This window comes from Xenia sp. Carnegie-2017, unplaced genomic scaffold (genome assembly GCF_021976095.1).
Source record: "Xenia sp. Carnegie-2017 unplaced genomic scaffold, XeniaSp_v1 HiC_scaffold_24, whole genome shotgun sequence".
NCBI lineage: Eukaryota > Metazoa > Cnidaria > Anthozoa > Malacalcyonacea > Xeniidae > Xenia > Xenia sp. Carnegie-2017.
The window spans coordinates 420,749-439,572 of NW_025813487.1; the positions used below are offsets into that span (position 1 = coordinate 420,749).

The 18,824-nt window shown below is 34.6% G+C and overlaps 2 long non-coding RNA genes across 2 annotated transcripts; both read left to right on the forward strand.

The window, feature by feature from the left end:
• The first annotated feature begins 876 nt into the window (after positions 1 to 876).
• On the forward strand, positions 877 to 1,350 carry LOC124450887. Its single transcript, XR_006950245.1, has 2 exons — positions 877 to 992; positions 1,083 to 1,350. It is a non-coding gene; the product is annotated as an uncharacterized LOC124450887 (long non-coding RNA).
• Positions 1,351 to 2,296: 946 nt separating this feature from the next.
• On the forward strand, positions 2,297 to 3,754 carry LOC124450879. The gene is made up of 3 exons (XR_006950236.1): positions 2,297 to 2,438; positions 3,272 to 3,405; positions 3,683 to 3,754. It is a non-coding gene; the product is annotated as an uncharacterized LOC124450879 (long non-coding RNA).
• The last annotated feature ends 15,070 nt before the right edge of the window (positions 3,755 to 18,824 follow it).

Consider the following 18,824-nt stretch of genomic DNA (forward strand, 5'->3'; position numbering starts at 1 on the left):
GTTGACAGTTTTGATTGCTTAATTCAATTTTTAAAACTTAATGTTCCTTAATAAATACATCAACTCAAACTTTAATAGTAAATTCAAAAACCTGTTGAGAAAATTGGACATAGATGTTGATGGTCGTAAGGATGATTGCTTGTTTCGACCTACTATAGTTTTCTACAGAAGGAATATACTTATTCTAGCAGGCAATCTTTAAGAAATTATCTATATTTACCAAAAATAAATTTGGACCAATTTTGCAAAAGATCTTTTAAATTTATCGGTACTATATGTTGGAATGTCTTACTTCCTGCTATTAAACAATGTAAAATATTATTTATGTTTTGCAATAATCTCAAACGATGTATAATTGCTTTTTATAACACAAATGACTTGTATTTAAAAATAGCGCTTCTATACTAATTGATCATGAATATTTGTTTATTCTTTTCTAAGATTCTACTTGTAATCTTCATAAATGAATTGTCATTTAAACAGGGCATCCTCTAGATTTGATTACTACTGTAACATGCTCTGTCAAACTTATTATTATGTATTGTACCTCTGAACACATTTCATGTTGATGATTTACTTTTTAATAAAAATGTATGGTTAGATAATTTGGTTATTTTTATTTAACAAATAGATAACATTTAACAGTTGTCTATACAGTTATAGACATAGGCGTACGGGCACATATTTTTAGGGGGAGCTGGACTAAACTGTAGTAAGTATCTTGCCAGAATATCATGTAAATGCTTGCCCGAATACACAAATTCTCGAGAAATTGGGGGGGCTGCAGCCCCCCCAGCCCACCCCCCCCGTACGCCTATGGTTATAGATACACGGGTATGACGTCATTGTGATAAAAACTGAGTGGCCACGAGCCGCCGTGGCAAATCAATGTTTGAAAACCGGGTTTTTTCTTTTCTTTTTGCTCAAATACGTCCAATGCTTCAACTGGGCATTCTTAATTTCTTTATTTGCCCATTCAGGGATATATTCAGGTAAATATTCAAATAAATTCTCCGTTCGTTTGTCATTTAAAAACAAGGAATTTTCTGTGACCTTAATTCCGTGTGTCTGTCTTGTTATAGATCATAGCTCTCGACTAATGAAATTTCTTAAATTCTTCCGGCTATTATATAATATTATAAATAAGACGTTCACTACATAGAAATGAATAAATGTCGGCAACTCATTCATTGTGAGTCATTTGATAATATGGTGTTGTTGTAGATGAAGATTATATTGTTTAAATTATAGAGTGACTTTCTTTAGACTCGCTTTCAAGAACTGTAAATACAATTTAATATCGTGGAAATAGGTTTTGTATGCTGTTAAAAATTCACATGTATAAAAACACCATTTGGGTTTTATGGTCATTAGTTAAAAAATGTGAGAGATTATTTTTGTACGTTTATTATGTACATATGACCTTAAAGACAGAAAATGTTATATACTGTCAACAATTCCCGTATGTAAAAACATCATGATGTCATGTATGAACATTTACATTGGACTATGAAAACTGACTACATTCTACAAAGATGGAAAAGAGGCAAATGCAAAAGAGGAGAATGGAGAAACATGATCAAGGTTTTAAAGTTCGTAATTAGAGTTGACAAGTTTTAAATTTAGTTTGCATGAGTATGAGGTTATTATGAAGCATCACGGTGGTCTTTTTTTACAATTTGAAGATAAATAAAAAAATCATGTTTAAACTAGGACTTTGTGATTAATACTTTCAATTTTTTTGTTGTCAATATAAGAGGTCAAGTGCTGCAAGTAAATAATTGGTTTTCACTCGTTATTTTTTTGAAATGGATACTAAAATATTTCAGTTTCTAAAGAAAAATTACAACACAATAGTCTATTTTAAAAATCGTTCATTGAATTTCTAAGAGAAAAAATGTCGCTAAGTAATTGCACGAAGCATAAAAACTTATGCGATCAACAAATAAGCAAGAGACACCAAGTAACCGGAGTCAGATTGGAAAAGAAAAGTTTTAAACAACGACGCTATTTGAAACTGAATCAAAGGTTTTACCAAAATCAAAGAAGACCACTCCAACAAAATCTGTATCCTCGTTCAACCATTTTAACCAAAGTTACCGACGTTTGTAACCTTTACAACTTAACTAACATATGTTACTGAAAGTACTTAACAAAAAACGGAAAATGTCAAATGAGAAATTAATTTACCTAGTGCAGAGAAGCCTTTACCTCATCAAAGTAGCCTTTGTTAAAAGATATTGTATCTTTTCTTACATGAAGTACGCCAACTCAATGTTTCCTGTTTCCAGTTTGTTATTTTCATTTTTATTTGAGGGAGAAACTTTTCCTTCTTGTTTCAATGTAATAAACCATATTTAATCATTTGTACTTTGCTTGAAGTTTTCTCTTATGCCAAAGAAGACAAGTACCTCCAAAGTTTGAACGCTTCTACCAAGGTATTTATATAAACAACTAAAATTTGAAATACCATCGATCAATTTTCTATAAAAGCGATTGTGTTAAGTAGCGTAGTCAGTTCTCAAGTTTAGTCACGCTATGAAAATTTCGGAACTTTATGATCATTTATTTCTTTGGAAACCTTTTGTTTTCATTGAGAGTCGTTCACTGATCATCAGAAAGTTTAATAAAATCAATTGTGTTTTTTTAATGTACACCGTGAATGTTTAACGACATCAAAACTCAATGTTCTAAAGCTATTCATCCGACATCACTATTTACTTAATAAAAACTTAAACTGTGTTTGCATTAGCCTGTACAAACGTGCGTATCTGAGCTACATCAATTATATCATTCTAAGATAATTTGCAAATGAATCATGAATACATGTTAGAGAAATATTTTAAACTTTTTTCTTGAAGTTGTCTGTTTCGCGTTACTATTCTTTGCAAAAGAAATAAAAGATGTTTTTTGTGTTTGTACTGGCTTATACAAACCTTGAGACTTTTGTGAGAACTCTCTAGCTGGTGCAAACCATCAACTTTTGGTGTAAAGCTTACACTGACATTGTCTCCAGTTCTACCAAATGTCTCTTCCGTTTGCTTAACCCTGTACGAAAATTAAGCATCTTTTATTTCCAAATCCCATCCTATATTCAGTCTTCACAATCCTTTCGTTCGAATTTTCTTCGTGGGTGTGCAAGAGGTGAGGTGTGACCTTTCCTTTACTAATTATCAATATACCAACAGTTAAATTTTGATTTTATCTTCCTGTCATCCATTAATATCCATTCATATTAGCCATTAATTTCCATTCGTGTCCTTTATTGCAGACGCACAGATGGTCGTTGATATATATTTAAATTACGACTGTGAATTGGCTTTGTCGAATATCTTTCAAAGATTGATCAATGATTTGTCTAAAGTTGCCCAAGGACGTCAAGCTATTGAATTAGGAGCGACACCAGTAAGTTGATGAATATGTTTCATAATGTTTACTTCTCTACATTCTCTTGTTCATATCTATGCCACTCGAAAAGGACTGGAACGTAGTCTATTATTATAAAAAGGACTGGGACATAGTCTATCAACATGAAAAAACCGGAGCATAGTCTATTAACATGAAAAGGACTAGAACATGTCTCTAATATTTTGTGCTGACAATGTTGATTATAATACATCTTTTTATCACGTTTTTATATAAATAGTATCAATGTCGTCTTATTTTTATATGATTTTTCCAGGTTCAAGAACGCAGTATTAGTATCAAAGTTCTGGAATGTCTCGTTTCTATTCTTAATTTTATGGTAGAATGGAGCTGGGATATTTACTTTTAACCTGATTCTCTGGTGGACGATAATTTTAGTAAGTTTTAACATCTTTATGAAACTGAAGAAACTCGCATGTAGCGAATATAAACTTAATATTGTTATACATTTCGATAAGTTATCGCTTTATGATCCATTGTACCCCTCTTTTGATATCGGCTACACTGACGATTTTTGTCTCCATCAAGATTCTATCTTTCTATACTCTGTGTCCCCTATTTATCAAAGGTACTCCATTATTTTCTTATATACACGTTAATGTTCTTAATCGTAACTAGTTGTTCGACAATTCTAGTTAACCTCTCAGGATCTAAGTTATCTCTTAGTTATCTTTTTTACTCCTGCTGGTCTCGCGGTGGATCAAGGCTATATCTTAATGTTTATAGTTACTCATTATTGACCCATGCTACCCTCAATGTTCTAGTCTATCTCTCAGTAATCTATACTATCTTCCCGATGATTTAGGCTATCTGTTAATAGTAAGGACTTTATTTGAAGAGGAGGACACGTAACAGCTGAAAAGCTGACAAACCTGTGGCCCTCTGACTAGATTATACAGTATTACAAAAAATGATAAATGAATAAATATATAAATAATTACAAAATTCTATAATAAAAATAGCAATACATATTAAAAGTATTCAGAAAGATAAAATTAATTTATAAAAATTTAAAATTAGATAATATGCTATTGCTTAATACTGTTTCAAAGTTTTCCAGGTTTTTATATGAGCTTATAAAATGTTTTTTCACAGCTGTTTTGAATTGTTTTATACTAGGCTTTTTTTTGAAATCATGGGGAAGGCTGTTCCATAACTTAACTGCGTCAACACTGAATGCCTTGCCACCATCGTTATTTCTTAGGTATTTGGGACACACTTAATTTAAATTGCCATGTCTGGTAGACCTATTGTGTACAGAACTGTTCGACTTGAGCAAATCTCTGATGTAAATCGGAACATCGCATTTGAGGCTCTTAAAATCATGGTACATTTGTTTAGTTTAATTTCGTCAAAAAAAGGCAACCAGCCTAGTTTACTAAAGTTTACAACACTTCTAGAATAAGGGTCTACTCCAAGAATAACTCGGGCAGCCTTTTTCTGTAACCTTAGGAGACAGTGAAGTTCTTTAACGTCGCAGGTATTCCAAACCATGCTCCCGTACATAAGGACGGGTTTAATCAAGGCGTTATAGTATAAAAGTCTTTCTTTTATTGGAAGGTATCTCTTTATCTTTTTCAATAAACCAATACGCTGAGAAAGCTTGGCCTTTAGGCTAGAAATGTGGTCACTAAATGTAAGATCTTGATCGATTGTTACACCAAGCAATTTATAAGAGGTTACTTGTTCTATTTCGGCCCCATCAATGGTCACTGACAGGTGATTGCCATCAACTAATGATGAATGTAGCCTCTTTCCGGTGATAAGTAATTCTTTGGTTTTAACAGCGTTTAGGACCATCCTATTTTCGCTAGACCATTTACTTAATTTATCCATGTATTCTTGAAGACGTCGTTCCAATTCCAAAGGTGCATTATCGATATTAGCCCTGGCTTTAAATGTGGTGTCATCCGCGTAAGCATGAATAGTTGAGTCCGATCCAACAGCTTCGGGAAGATCATTGACGAAAATTAAAAACAGTAGAGGTCCTAATATGCTACCTTGAGGAACTCCATTGGTTAGCATAAGTTGTGACGAAGTCGAGTTATTTACAGTGACACACTGTTTGCGATTGAGTAGATAGCTTTGCAATAGCTTTACAACATTATCTGGGAATCCATATGATCTTAACTTTACTAGGAGAATGTCATGATTGATCAAGTCGAATGCCTTGCTATAGTCCACAAAGACTAAGCCGCTGACATCGTTCTTATCAAGGTCAAGAAGGACTTGGTCCAGAAGAAACAATAAAGCAGTATCCGTGGAGTGGTTTTTACGGAACCCTGATTGGAAGCGGTATAAAAGTGCATTTTCTGTTAAGTAGGTGTTCATTGCATTGAAGATGTGTCTTTCAAAGACTTTAGAAAGAATAGGCAAAATACTGATAGGACGATAGTTTTGAATATCTTGCTTGTTTCCTTGATTCTTTAATAGTGGTTTAAACTTTTCTATTTTCCATTGTGAGGGAAATGTACAAGTTTCAATACAGTGATTTATAATTTTAGCTATGGAGCATGATATTTCAGGAGCTGCAATCCTTAGAACTCTGGCACCAAGCCCATCGATTCCCGTGGCTTTGTGTGTAGGTATACTTAGAAGATAATCGTTAACCTCACTAGGAGTTATTTGCGGAATAAGATTCTCAATTTGACTGTTAAATTTGTCTGGTGGACCAAGAAGAGCATCATAATGAAGTATAGGTGCCGCTTTTATAAGACGTTTATATACATCAGCGAAGAAGCGGTTAAAGCGTTCAGCGATTGAATGACGATCATCCTTTATCAGGTTGCTGTTTTCGTCAGCAATAGGGACGGAGTCCTCATTATTCCTTGTATCTTTAGATAGGTCTTTAATTAAAGACCAAAGTTTCTTTGGACATTTTTGATTTTTACTGAATTGAGTTTTAAAGTGCTGTTCCTTCGCATTTCTTAGTTTCCTCGTCACCTTGTTTTTAATCAGTTTAAAAGCAGACCAATCTTGTTCATTTTGTGTTCTCCTGGCCCTCTTTAGAAGATTATCGCGTTTATTTATTTCGTTGTATACATCATTAGTGAACCATTTTGGCTGATTGATTTTCTTCACACTCTTGAACTTTAAAGGTGCGTGATTATCAAGAATGTCATTAAAGATTTTGTACCAAGATTTAACAATGTTATCGGCATCTCGAAAAACAAAGGAGATATCCCAAGGGGCTTCTCTTAAGTCTCGCAAAAAGCACTCTTTGTTGATTTTGTCGATATTTCTGTATTTGATTTTGGAATGTTGTTTACGTTGTGCATCCATGGTTTTGTAGCACCTCAAGATAGTGATTGGCAGGTGATCGGAAAGTCCAGATTTAGCTATGGCTACTTCTCTAATTTTAACAGGATGACTAGAATAAATATGGTCTAAGCACGCATCAGAGGCAGGTCTTGTTACTCTATTTACCATCTGCGTTAATCCAAGACTGTTCAGTGCCTTTGCGAGGCAATGTTTTGAATAACAGTTGAAATCAATATAATCTAAATTGAAGTCTCCCAGAATAATCAATTCATTGTTTTGGAGATGGGCATTTTCAATATTTTTACCCAAACTCTCATTATAATCTTTGTTGGCTGAAGGTGGACGGTAAACACCAGATATCAAAATCGGTCTCTTTGATTTATGAGGACAAATTTGAAGCCAGAGAGTTTCAAGATCATCCAGTTCCAAATCTCTTCGACGTGAAGCCATAACTTTCTCATTTACATACGCAATTATGCCGCCACCTTTCTTCCCGATTCGATCTTTTCTGTGTAATGTGTAGCCGGGTATCATGTAATAGCTGTCTGGAATTTTACTAGATCCGAACGTCTCAGTGAGAATTAAGACGTCGAGTTTAGCAGCACTGTTGTTGTTCGAGGTGAGCATTAGAGGTAGTTCTTCCAATTTGGTGTCAGTCAGTCTTTGGATGTTCCAGTGGCAGACTGATAAGCCTCTGAAGCCTACAGGAGGTTGAAGGTTATTAGGTCCTGGATTGACGGCAATATCGCCAGATAGAACAATACACAGACAAAATTGGCCAAGTTTGACGAACCGCAACAACGCCTGCAGCTTCAAATTCAAATCGCAAGGTGTGCATTTCGAAGGCTTTGACTTACAGTCGAACGTAGGTGGAGCAGATATTTCCTTCCCAATGAAGAATCTGACTGTAGAGCGATCGAATTCAGGTGTAATTGAAGTAAATTGGCCAAGTAAAACGCTGATAATAGTCAATTGAAGCACGACTGCAAAAACACGTCTGCACGCCATGACTAATTTTCAAGCTTGATTGCTTTTGGCCTATTAATTTTATTTCCGTTTGCCCTAGTGAGCAAATTTGTTATTCGATAACAGCTCAGGTTGTTCGCAAGTACGTACTAATCAATGAAACTGAAATCTTATGACTGAAACTAAATAGTAAGGTAAAGATGTGGGTAGGAGTCAACAGATTAGTTAAGTTTGTGGAGAAGTGGGATAAAGTTGTGAAAGTTGGTAAAATGATTGGCGAATGTAGGTTTACCATAGACAGAGGTAGTTGTTGCTAATCAAAAGGCAGATGTCAAGGTCTAAAAATGGAAATCTGCTATCGTTTTCCTTCTCTGCGGTGAGATATTGGGATGTTGATGGTTTACGTAATCAAAGCAGAAAGAGCTGAAATTAGATAATTTGATTATCTTTTATTTAATTAGATAATTTGATTAGATAATTTGATTATCTAATTTTTAGCTCTTTCTGCTTTGATTACGTAAACCATCAACATCCCAATAATATGTTTGTAAATGTAGATCATCCAGGTTGGTATAGTCCTGAGAAGGAGTGTTTTTGTTGTCGTTGACTGACGTTTCGACAACCTTAGCGGTAGTCATCTTCAGAGTCAAAAGACTCTGATTCTGAAGATGACTACCGTTAAGGTTGTCGAAAAATGACTCTGAAGATGACTACCGCTAAAGTTGTCGAAACGTCAGTCAAGAACAACAAAAACAGTCCTTCTTAGAACCATACCAACCTGGACGATCTACATTTACAAACATGTAACGATACTCCCGGGTTCAAACCATTTACTTTATCCCAATAATATCTCACCGAAGAGAAGGAAAACGATAGCAAACTTCCATACTTCAATTTTTAGAATTTAATACCAGAGAGCAATGTTCAATTAAGATAAGTGTAATACCAGAGAGACAATTGTGTATGAAGTACGTACTTTCTAGTAACACAATTCCGGTAATTAGATTCCGGTAATAGAACGAGACATGTTGATGGTGTACAATTCAAATGGTTGCATCAATAGGATAGTTCATTATGTTCAATCGCTGTACATCACTGTGTGTGACGACGGTGTTTTGATGACTTCAGAAGTACAAACCTTGAAAGACCTAAAAACGTAAGATCCCAATTTTCTCTCGAATATCACTATCCAGAGGCAATGTTCCATATTTTCTTAGGTAATGTAAGACAATATTTCCAAGGTTGTGTTCATGAGAACGTTGAAAACGAAACAGAGATAAACTGAGTAAGGCATAAAGTAAATCCTATAATCTTTACGATTCTGGATCGGCCGTATCCTGCATGCTTCATTGCAGACGTAATTTTTTGAGCTTAGGTGAATTTATTCCGAAGATATTTCGATTTCAAAACTTTGTTGTGAAGTTGATTTGATTGTTTGATTAAACATGACGATAGTTCTTATTGAATACAAACTACCGGCGTAAGTATTTTTACATATTTATTGGACACAGCAAATGACTTAACAAGCTCAACTTGCCAATCAGTCATCATCTTCTTCAAAAGTCTTAAAATAAATTGTCCATCATAGGTTTCTTAGGCATCCATATAAAGTTGTGTGGTATTGGAGACTGGTTTTGGAATGAAGAAAAACACTGAGATCGTCAGCCTTTCTCTCTTTCCACCTTGTGGTACAGTTTGTCAACTGATACCTCCTAAATTTTTTGTTTCCGTCAATGACCCATACGAATTTCTCGATGCGAAACAAAGCACTGTCGCCCCACAAGGCCATAATTTGTCTATATCTCAGAATTGCTTTCAAAACAAAATTTTTCGAAAGCCGCTCAAGACATGACATTGCCTTAATCAGTGTCTGTTTTTTAATGAAAGATAGAGTGGGAAGTATGGTGTCAATTATTTTTCTGCTTCACTAGCCATTGCTTATGATAATTCGAGTTTAAACTATCAAAAGCTTGCATGTAATAGCTATATTATAAAGGCGATCCGACCACTAGTGTTTCTCCCCAGAATAACGAACGCTAAAATATAGATACCTCAATGCAGCACTTGCCAATCATTTAGGCAAAAAATGAAGGCATATTCAATGACAACACCTTATTATGTAGTACATTAAATGATAGTCAATAGCACAAAACAAATGTCGATGAAATTTATTGAACGCTTATTATAACTCTTAAACAAGTATTTACAATATGGATGACGCAGCAATTCTGCCTTTGCATGTGAAATTTTTATGAGTGATAAATTGCAAGTCCTTTTTTTACAGTGAATGGTTTGAGCGTGGGAGTATACTTAGATGTTTTTTAGATGTAGATCGTCCATGTTAGTAGAGTCTTGAGGAGGACTGTTAGTGTCGTTTCGACAGCGTTAGCGCCGTAGTCATCTTCAGAATCAAGTGAGGAGTAAAAGTCAAGTTTGCCGTATTTGTTGTCTGGTTCATACGCCATCGTATTGTGCATGCAGAGGTAATTTGTACATGTCAATTGTGTATTTCGGATTAGTCTAGATATGAGTAACCCACTTCTTGATTGCACTTCTTCGAATTGAATGCACCTGGAACTGTCAGCTATTAAATAACGTTTGGATAGCATGCTAATTATAGATGTTGAATGTGTGGAGTCTAATAAGCAGCTTCAGACTGTTTAACAAAACACAGATCTTCCCCCAAGAAACTACATAGTGTCTTCGAAAATGGATACATTCTATTAGGTAAAACATTATCTCGAAAAAGAATTAAAAGCTAGATGAGTAATGTCAAGGTTACGTGAAATTATGTTAATGATGGGAAGGTGTAGAAAATAGAATGGATTTTTGTTTGTTGGGCACATAGTCGTTAGAGTGCGCGATGTAAAAGGAAGATAAAGATAAAGTTCTTACGAAAACCTAAGTGTTCTTAAATATGGGCGTAAGAATATCGTTAGTTTTTTTAAGGGGGACATAGTCGTTAGAGTGCGCGATGTAAAAGGAAGATAAAGATAAAGTTCTTACGAAAACCTAAGTGTTCTTAAATATGGGCGTAAGAATATCGTTAGTTTTTTTAAGGGGGACATAGTCGTTAGAGTGCGCGATGTAAAAGGAAGATAAAGATAAAGTTCTGAAAACCTAAGTGTTCTTAAATATGGGCGTAAGAATATCGTTAGTTTTTTTAAGGGGGGACATAGTCGTTAGAGTGCACGATGTAAAAGGAAGATAAAGATAAAGTGCTTACGAAAACCTAAGTGTTCTTAAATATGGGCGTAAGAATATCATTAGTTTTTTTTTGTTTTTTTAAGGGGGTCATATCTATGAATTATACGTAATGTTAAGTTCTTTTGAAATCCAGTGTTTTCAAAGGCTTATAACATGCATACATGAAAATGACCCCAGTCTTCCTACGCCTGCATGTTCACATATGCTGCAAATTAGCTAATCTTGGCTTGTTTTGGCAAGATTGCTATCGAGTGAGTAATACAACATTGAGATTGTTTTGTGGTTGCACCTAAGATCTTTTTCAAAACAGTTTTCTGAGAATTTCTATTTGACACGTCACTAGTTTTATTAAAATGTCTAACGCAGTATGGGCAAAGTGAGAACAAAATCATGTTTTTGAAAAAAACTGTTATCTGTATATGTTTTTTGTATTTGCGATAGTTTTCATTCTTTTTCATTATCATTATAGCTATTCGTAACTTTTCTCAATATTGTTTATTTTTTGTTGTTAGATTATTGAGAAAGTTGACAGCCAAAACCTAAGGATATGCTATAAAGTACATTTAGTCGTTAACTTATTACTGGAATGTTTAACTTATTACTGGAATGTTTGATATGATAAAGTCGACTTTGGATTGATCATAATTTTAGATTGCAACCCACCTCCATGTAATTATCAAACATTGTGGCTCGCTCACAAATGCTGGTGCACACAATAGTAGATAAAGTGGGTTTTTTTACTTGACCGCCAACATGGCGCCATGACATGACATTCAAATCACCTATTTTGCTAGGAGCAGTTAAAGTGACACTGTGACGATAAATTGAGTCAACATTTTATTACAATTTATAAAATGAAGAGTTGATTAAGCATACCCTCCAAATTTTAGCGGAAAATTCCATCATAATCCAGGTTTTTTTGTATTCAAACCTGCTATAACTCGGCTGCCATTACTGAGCTCTCATTTAATAAATTGTGGCACTCTATTTTTCAAATTATTTCATTTCACTATCGTTCAGAAACACATATAGACTTCAAATTGTCTTCAGAGCCTTTTCTTAGCAAAAACGCTTACACAGACGAAGTTTATTATGCTTATACTGAACCTGCATGCTGCAGTTATTTGTTCTGAGCATATAAAATATTTGCAAGATTTAAGCATGCGATAGCATAAGCAAGAATTAAGAATTATCTTTAGGATTATCTGAAGAGAACCCAACCAATACTTGGTAATTTTGTCTCTATATAGAGTCAATTGTACGGTGTTATGTTGAGTATTCTGTATATTATTATATAAATACTCGAGTGTTAACAAGCTTTATACGTGTATAAAATGTGGCAACTGGAACTTAGAATTTGTCGTGAAACATAGAGTCAATTGTACGGTGTTATGTTGAGTATTCTGTATATTATTGTATAAATACTCGAGTGTTAACAAGCTTTATACGTGTATAAAATGTGGCAACTGGAACTTAGAATTTGTCGTGAAACATAGCGAGAGTATTTGTTATTTTGAAAGTTGTGACCTACAGAAAAAAATGATGGCACATAAAATGGATGGAGGTGCTTCATTTAGCACCCTGGTTTGAACCAGTATGTTAAAATACTTTGTTGCTGAAAACTGCTGGTTGAAATTTTGAAACAATTTTACTCTTATTGTCGCACGCTTAACTTTGCTAATATTCCATATGCTCAGTACTAGTAGCTGCAGCCTGCAGGTTTGATGAAAATATATATTTTTAACTGCAAATACAAAATCTAAAATACAAGTAGCTACGTTTATTAACTTTAAATGTTAAGCATACACCAAGCGGGGCTACTTTAAAATTTTAAAATTTTCCATTTACTTCTTTAGCAATAATCAACATTTCATTTTGTTGCGCCAAAGAGAGGCCTGTTTTTTAAAGTGCATCGCTCGAAACTCAACACTCACCGGGGTTTTAGCTAGCTATCAAAAAATAGGTACGCAATGCATACCATTGGGTAGCCAATCAACTAAATAGGACTAAATGAAGTAGGTAAATGAACATAATTCAAATAAAATTGTATATTTGATATCATTTACACCAAACTCGTTTAATATTTAAAAATTAACTTTAGTTATAGGACTAAATTTAAGTGAGTGTTTCACCATTTCTGCATTTTTCGAACGCTTAGATTGCACGTCTAAAATGCATCTGCTCTCAGGAATCGCATCAAGAAAATAACGTCATTTAGATTTCTTCCGACTTTTAAAGGATTTTTCACTTAAAGCCATTTTCTTACAGTTAAGTTTTAAAAACGTTTTCTGACGTGTCTTGGATGTAAGCCGTATTTGTTCGAACAAGTGCAGCGGTATTAATTTTTCTCACCACACGTACGGCGCTTATTGGAGGGCAGCGCTAGCTCGGGGGAGGCCTTATGACATGATTATTCAACATAATTATACAGGGAATTAATTGTGATTTTAGCCATCGGGTCGTGTTTTTTAATATTTTTTTTCTTATCACGTCTTGAAAAGTCTATACATTTCCAAAGATTTTGTGTTTATTGCAAACAATGTTTTATAGTAAACGCTTTGCTTAATGATTGCAAGTGATCGAAAGTATTTTGTATTTCCTGTTCATGGATTACATAGTTTTACTTCTGGTGTCCTAACTCCCTCTATTTGTAGGAGTTAGGACACCAGAAGTAAAACTGCCTAGCGTCCGCCATTTTTGTTCCAAAAGCCAACATATACAATATAGCGTTATAGGTAGAGAAGACAAATTTTTGGCTTTTGTTGCATGTTTACAGAGCGAAAGGGAGGACGGATATGTTAAAGGTAGTATGGATATCGTGCTATTAGAACAGCTTTAATTTAACCCAGTGGACTACCGAACTGAGCTACAGTAGGATATACCACAAAGTCAATTGTGTCGTGCTCGTGTGCGGCCCTTCCAGATTTATGGCTGCAAATGTAAACAGAAAATAAATCCGACATAAAACATCCCAGATTTGCGATGAATCCGAAAACTTTAGCCCTAGTGTAAACGGGGTCTTAATGAAAATTCGCTTGCGAAAGTAAAGAAGCTTTTCAGCAATTTTGTTGTGGCAATCTGGAATGCTCGTTTCAGCAAGGATTTGCTTACAGTTTTCAATAAGGAAAGTTACAACGTTCTGCTTTAGAAGTATTTGATCTTGCGTTTTTGTAAACAACTGTTCTGCACACGTAGAAGATCTTTAACAGCACGTGAGATGTAAGTTAAAGATGTTATGGTATAATCCCTTAACTGCGTAAATGATTGGGCTTTTACTTGGTAATCATGTTCTCCAGTGGAAGCGGGCGGTTTTTTCTCGAAGCCTTAATGCAAGTTTTCACAATGTTTGTTGAGTTTGATGAACTGCTGAACTAAGTAACCACCAAGATGTTCTAGGCTTTATAGTTCTTGACTCTTGGTCAAGTCAATCATCATCACAATGTTGTTCTTCTATACATAATGGATTGTCATTAAGACAACTCTTTGGAAGCTTTATGTCAAGAAAAGATATTTTGTCAGCTGTTTTGTCTGTTTCATAAGATGATGTTTCCTTTCCAGGCATGCATTGTGTCATACCACACACCAATTTGGTTGCAAAACTTCTGTTGCAAAGCTGTTGCTGAAGCTTCTTTACTTATAATTTCTTCTTCAATCAGGTATTGAATTGCTGCTCCTATTTTTCTTGACAAGAGATTCTTCGCAAAGCTTACTTCATTTTGTTGAAATGACATAGATTTAAAGCTTTATCGTCCAAGTGTGGTGCTACTTTCATGTTGTGCATTTAATCATGGTCAACCAACTCTTTGACAAAGCGTATTGTAACTGCATTACTTGGTAGGTTGTTGTCACGAACCACATAATCTGGTAGATAAATAACTTGTTTTCGGTTCAAGTGATTGCGGATATATTTTAACAAGTGTAGAACATTTGGCATGAAGGTTAGTTGCATGTTTTCAACCACAGGATGAGAGCATGAATTAGATAATACCAATTGTTCGTATTTTTGAAAATTTACAGGATATACCGAATTTTCTTAAAATTACCTGATTACCACCTCGTATATCCATTGTGATATTCATGACTTTAAGGTTGCTTTCATGCGCTTTTTTTATTATAACAATTATTATTTGCTTGATCTGAACAGCATTAAAAGAGTCTCCTGTAAAGTAGTAAGCTACTACCTGCTTCCATCTGGTTGTCAAGCCACATAACATCAGGACAAATGCTTGATTTGCCATAACATCTACCATTGATTTGTATTTCCTCCCAGAAATGGTACATTGTCCTTTTACTGAGCCTGTTTTTGATCAAAGTCATATGAAGATTTGAAGGACGTTTGATCTAGTCGAAGATAACTGTCACGCTTTTCATCTGTCATGGATTTTGTCTTGGTATGAAATATTAGAAGAGTAACTGTATGTAAGAACATAATTAAAGGTGTACCGATAACTGCTTAAAATAACTTTTTAGTTATGCAAGTATACCTTCTCGGCAAGTGCTAAACAAGCCTCAGAAATTATACCAGCTGAGAAACCAATGTGTTGCATTCTCCGATTTAATGTGCGAACGAGGGTAGTGGCTAGTTAAAGTCCAACAACATGTTATATCTCCGATTTAATGTGCGAACGAGGGTAGGGGCTAGTTAAAGTCCAACAACATGTTATATCTCCGATTTAATGTGTGAACGAGGGTAGTGGCTAGTTAAAGTCCAACAACATGTTATATCTCCTATTTAATGTGCGAACGAGGGTAGTGGCTAGTTAAAGTCCAACAACATGTTATATCTCCGATTTAATGTGTGAACGAGGGTAGTGGCTAGTTAAAGTCCAACAACATGTTATATCTCCGATTTAATGTGTGAACGAGGGTAGTGGCTAGTTAAAGTCCAACAACATGTTATATCTCCTATTTAATGTGTGAACGAGGGCAGTGGTTAGTTAAAGTCCAACAACATGTTATATCTCCTATTTAATGTGTGAACGAGGGTAGTGGCTAGTTAAAGTCCAACAACATGTTATATCTCCTATTTAATGTGTGAACGAGGGTAGTGGCTAGTTAAAGTCCAACAACATGTTATATCTCCTATTTAATGTGCGAACGAGGGTAGTGGCTAGTTAAAGTCCAACAACATGTTATATCTCCTATTTAATGTGTGAACGAGGGTAGTGGCTAGTTAAAGTCCAACAACATGTTATATCTCCTATTTAATGTGTGAACGAGGGTAGTGGCTAGTTAAAGTCCAACAACATGTTATATCTCCTATTTAATGTGTGAACGAGGGTAGTGGCTAGTTAAAGTCCAACAACATGTTATATCTCCGATTTAATGTGCGAACGAGGGTAGTGGCTAGTTAAAGTCCAACAACATGTTATATCTCCGATTTAATGTGCGAACGAGGGTAGTGGCTAGTTACAGTCCAACAACATGTTATATCTCTGATTTAATGTGCGAACGAGGGTAGTGGCTAGTTAAAGTCCAACAACATGTTATATCTCCGATTTAATGTGCGAACGAGGGTAGTGGCTAGTTACAGTCCAACAATATGTTATATCTCCGATTTAATGTGCGAACGAGGGTAGTGGCTAGTTAAAGTCCAACAACATGTTATATCTCCGATTTAATGTGCGAACGAGGGTAGTGGCTAGTTAAAGTCCAACAACATGTTATAACCAGTTGTTCCACAGGAATATCTTAGTTGTGTGGCTTGCTCAATGGTGGAATTGCACCAAAAGACTGAAATTATACCATTTATAGAACTTGGTAAATTAAAAATTGCTCTCCTCATTACATGAATACAATATTTTTAAATGTTAAAACAAGTCACGTTTACCCTGTGTACGTTTTTCATTTCTATTTTTTTCTAGTGAGAAAAGTTGATCATCGTTGAAGATAGCTGATAAATTGTTACGAAGATTCTTGTTCTTATCTTGCAGTTTTACAATTTTTTCCCGCCATCTTCTAATTTCAAGTTCTTCAAAAGATTTGACTTTAGAACAGTTTTCATCGTAGTTTTCAGATTGCATTAATTACGGTGGCCCATAAGGGCCATCACTTACAAAAAGTCACAACACAAGTAAATGTAATCACAACACAAGTAAAATAATCACAACGCAAGTAAATAAAGTCACAACGCAAGTAAATAAAATCACAACACAAGTAAATTAATAAGTAAATAAAGTCACAACACAAGTAAATATAGTCACAACACAAGTAAATATAGTCACAACACAAGTAAATATAATCACAACGCAAGTAAATATAATCACAACACAAGTAAATATAATCACAACGCAAGTAAAATATAAAATACTGGAAATTCTTTTTGTGAAGTGGAAACATTGTTGTGATATTTTGCAAAATGGCGCTTGTTTAAATTTGTTCCACGAAAAACCAGACTTATTATAAATTATATTGGTATTGCAAACGAAGAACATGCCATATTGATCTGTAGCCCAAAGACGCACCAGATCCATTTGAGATTTCGTTTTCAATGACTTCCCTTATTCTCAATTCGTCATTTTCGTTGACATTGGAGTTTCGTCTCAAGCCAAAGTCCTGCAATCTACGTTTTAAAGTCCTTAAACTCATTTCTATGCCGTGATAGTTCGATAAGAAGTCTTTTATGATGCTATTTGAATAACCCAAATGAAAATATTGTGTTATTATCTCTCTTTCAGCCATCTTGTTTATGGCATATAGGAATATAATAGAATGGCTTATATCCGGTGATTTTTCTTGCGTTTCGACTACATTTACTTGTGTTGTGACCATATTTACTTGCGTTGTTTTTATTTTACTTGCGTTATGATTATTTTATCTGTGTTTTTACTTTATTAACTTGTGTTGTGATTATATTTACTTGCGTTGTGATTATTTTACTTGCGTTGTGATTATATTTACTTGTGTTGTGACTATATTTAATTGTGTTGTGACTTTATTTACTTGCGTTGTGATTATTTTACTTGTGTTGTGACTTTATTTACTTGCGTTGTGATTATTTTACTTGTGTTGTGATTTTATTTACTTGCGTTGTGACTTTATTTACTTGCGTTGTGATTATTTTACTTGTGTTGTGATTACATTTACTTGTGTTGTGACTTTTTTTAAGTGATGGCCCTTATGGGCCACCGTAATTAATTCACTGACCTCGCTCTCTTCAACAAAATTGCTTGACCCAACCGTGTTAGCGTTTAACGGAGTTGATTTTTGCACAAGGTTTAGAGAGATTCTTAAGCATTAGAGAGATTTTTAAGTCAACACATACCGAAGAAACATTTACGAAACACAGCAAGTACTTGCCCGTTGTTCTAAAAATTCGTTTTCTTGGACTTTTTCTACGAAGTACTGGTTTTCGATGCGAAAACAGAATGGGAATTGCATTTGGCTTCAATTTACGGAGAATAATTGGCTCAAACTGACTCGCTTCAAAGTGCATTTTCATAAAATTATCACTTTTATTTACGAAGCCGTTTAGCAAAATCACAGAGTTTTGAAAGAAGGTTTATCAACGAATATACAGGGTATCCACCAAAAAAGTTACACTACAGAAATCATTTAATATGTCCTAAAGCGTACACAAGAAAAATTAAACGGGAATTTATAATATCAATAGTGTCACTTTTATAACAATACTGTACTTAAATAAGGTTGGTACACGAGATATGATACAAGTAATCAATCCTTCTAAAAAACGTTTTATTCTAATTGATAATCTAATAACACAAGTAAAATCATTTCATGGCATGCTGACAAAGACGAGAGGTAGATGTTGGATTGAAGTTTTCCAGACTTATTGCGCAGAGCCCTTTCTTTCTCTTTTAAATGTTCTTTTTCCCACTCGAGACCGCGTACATTCTATATCCATCGTTTCTTCGAATGCTGGAATCAACCGCGCAACATGAAACCATTTTAAAAGAACTTTGTAATTAATCTCCTATGTAAACAATAGTTAAACTTCCCGCTTT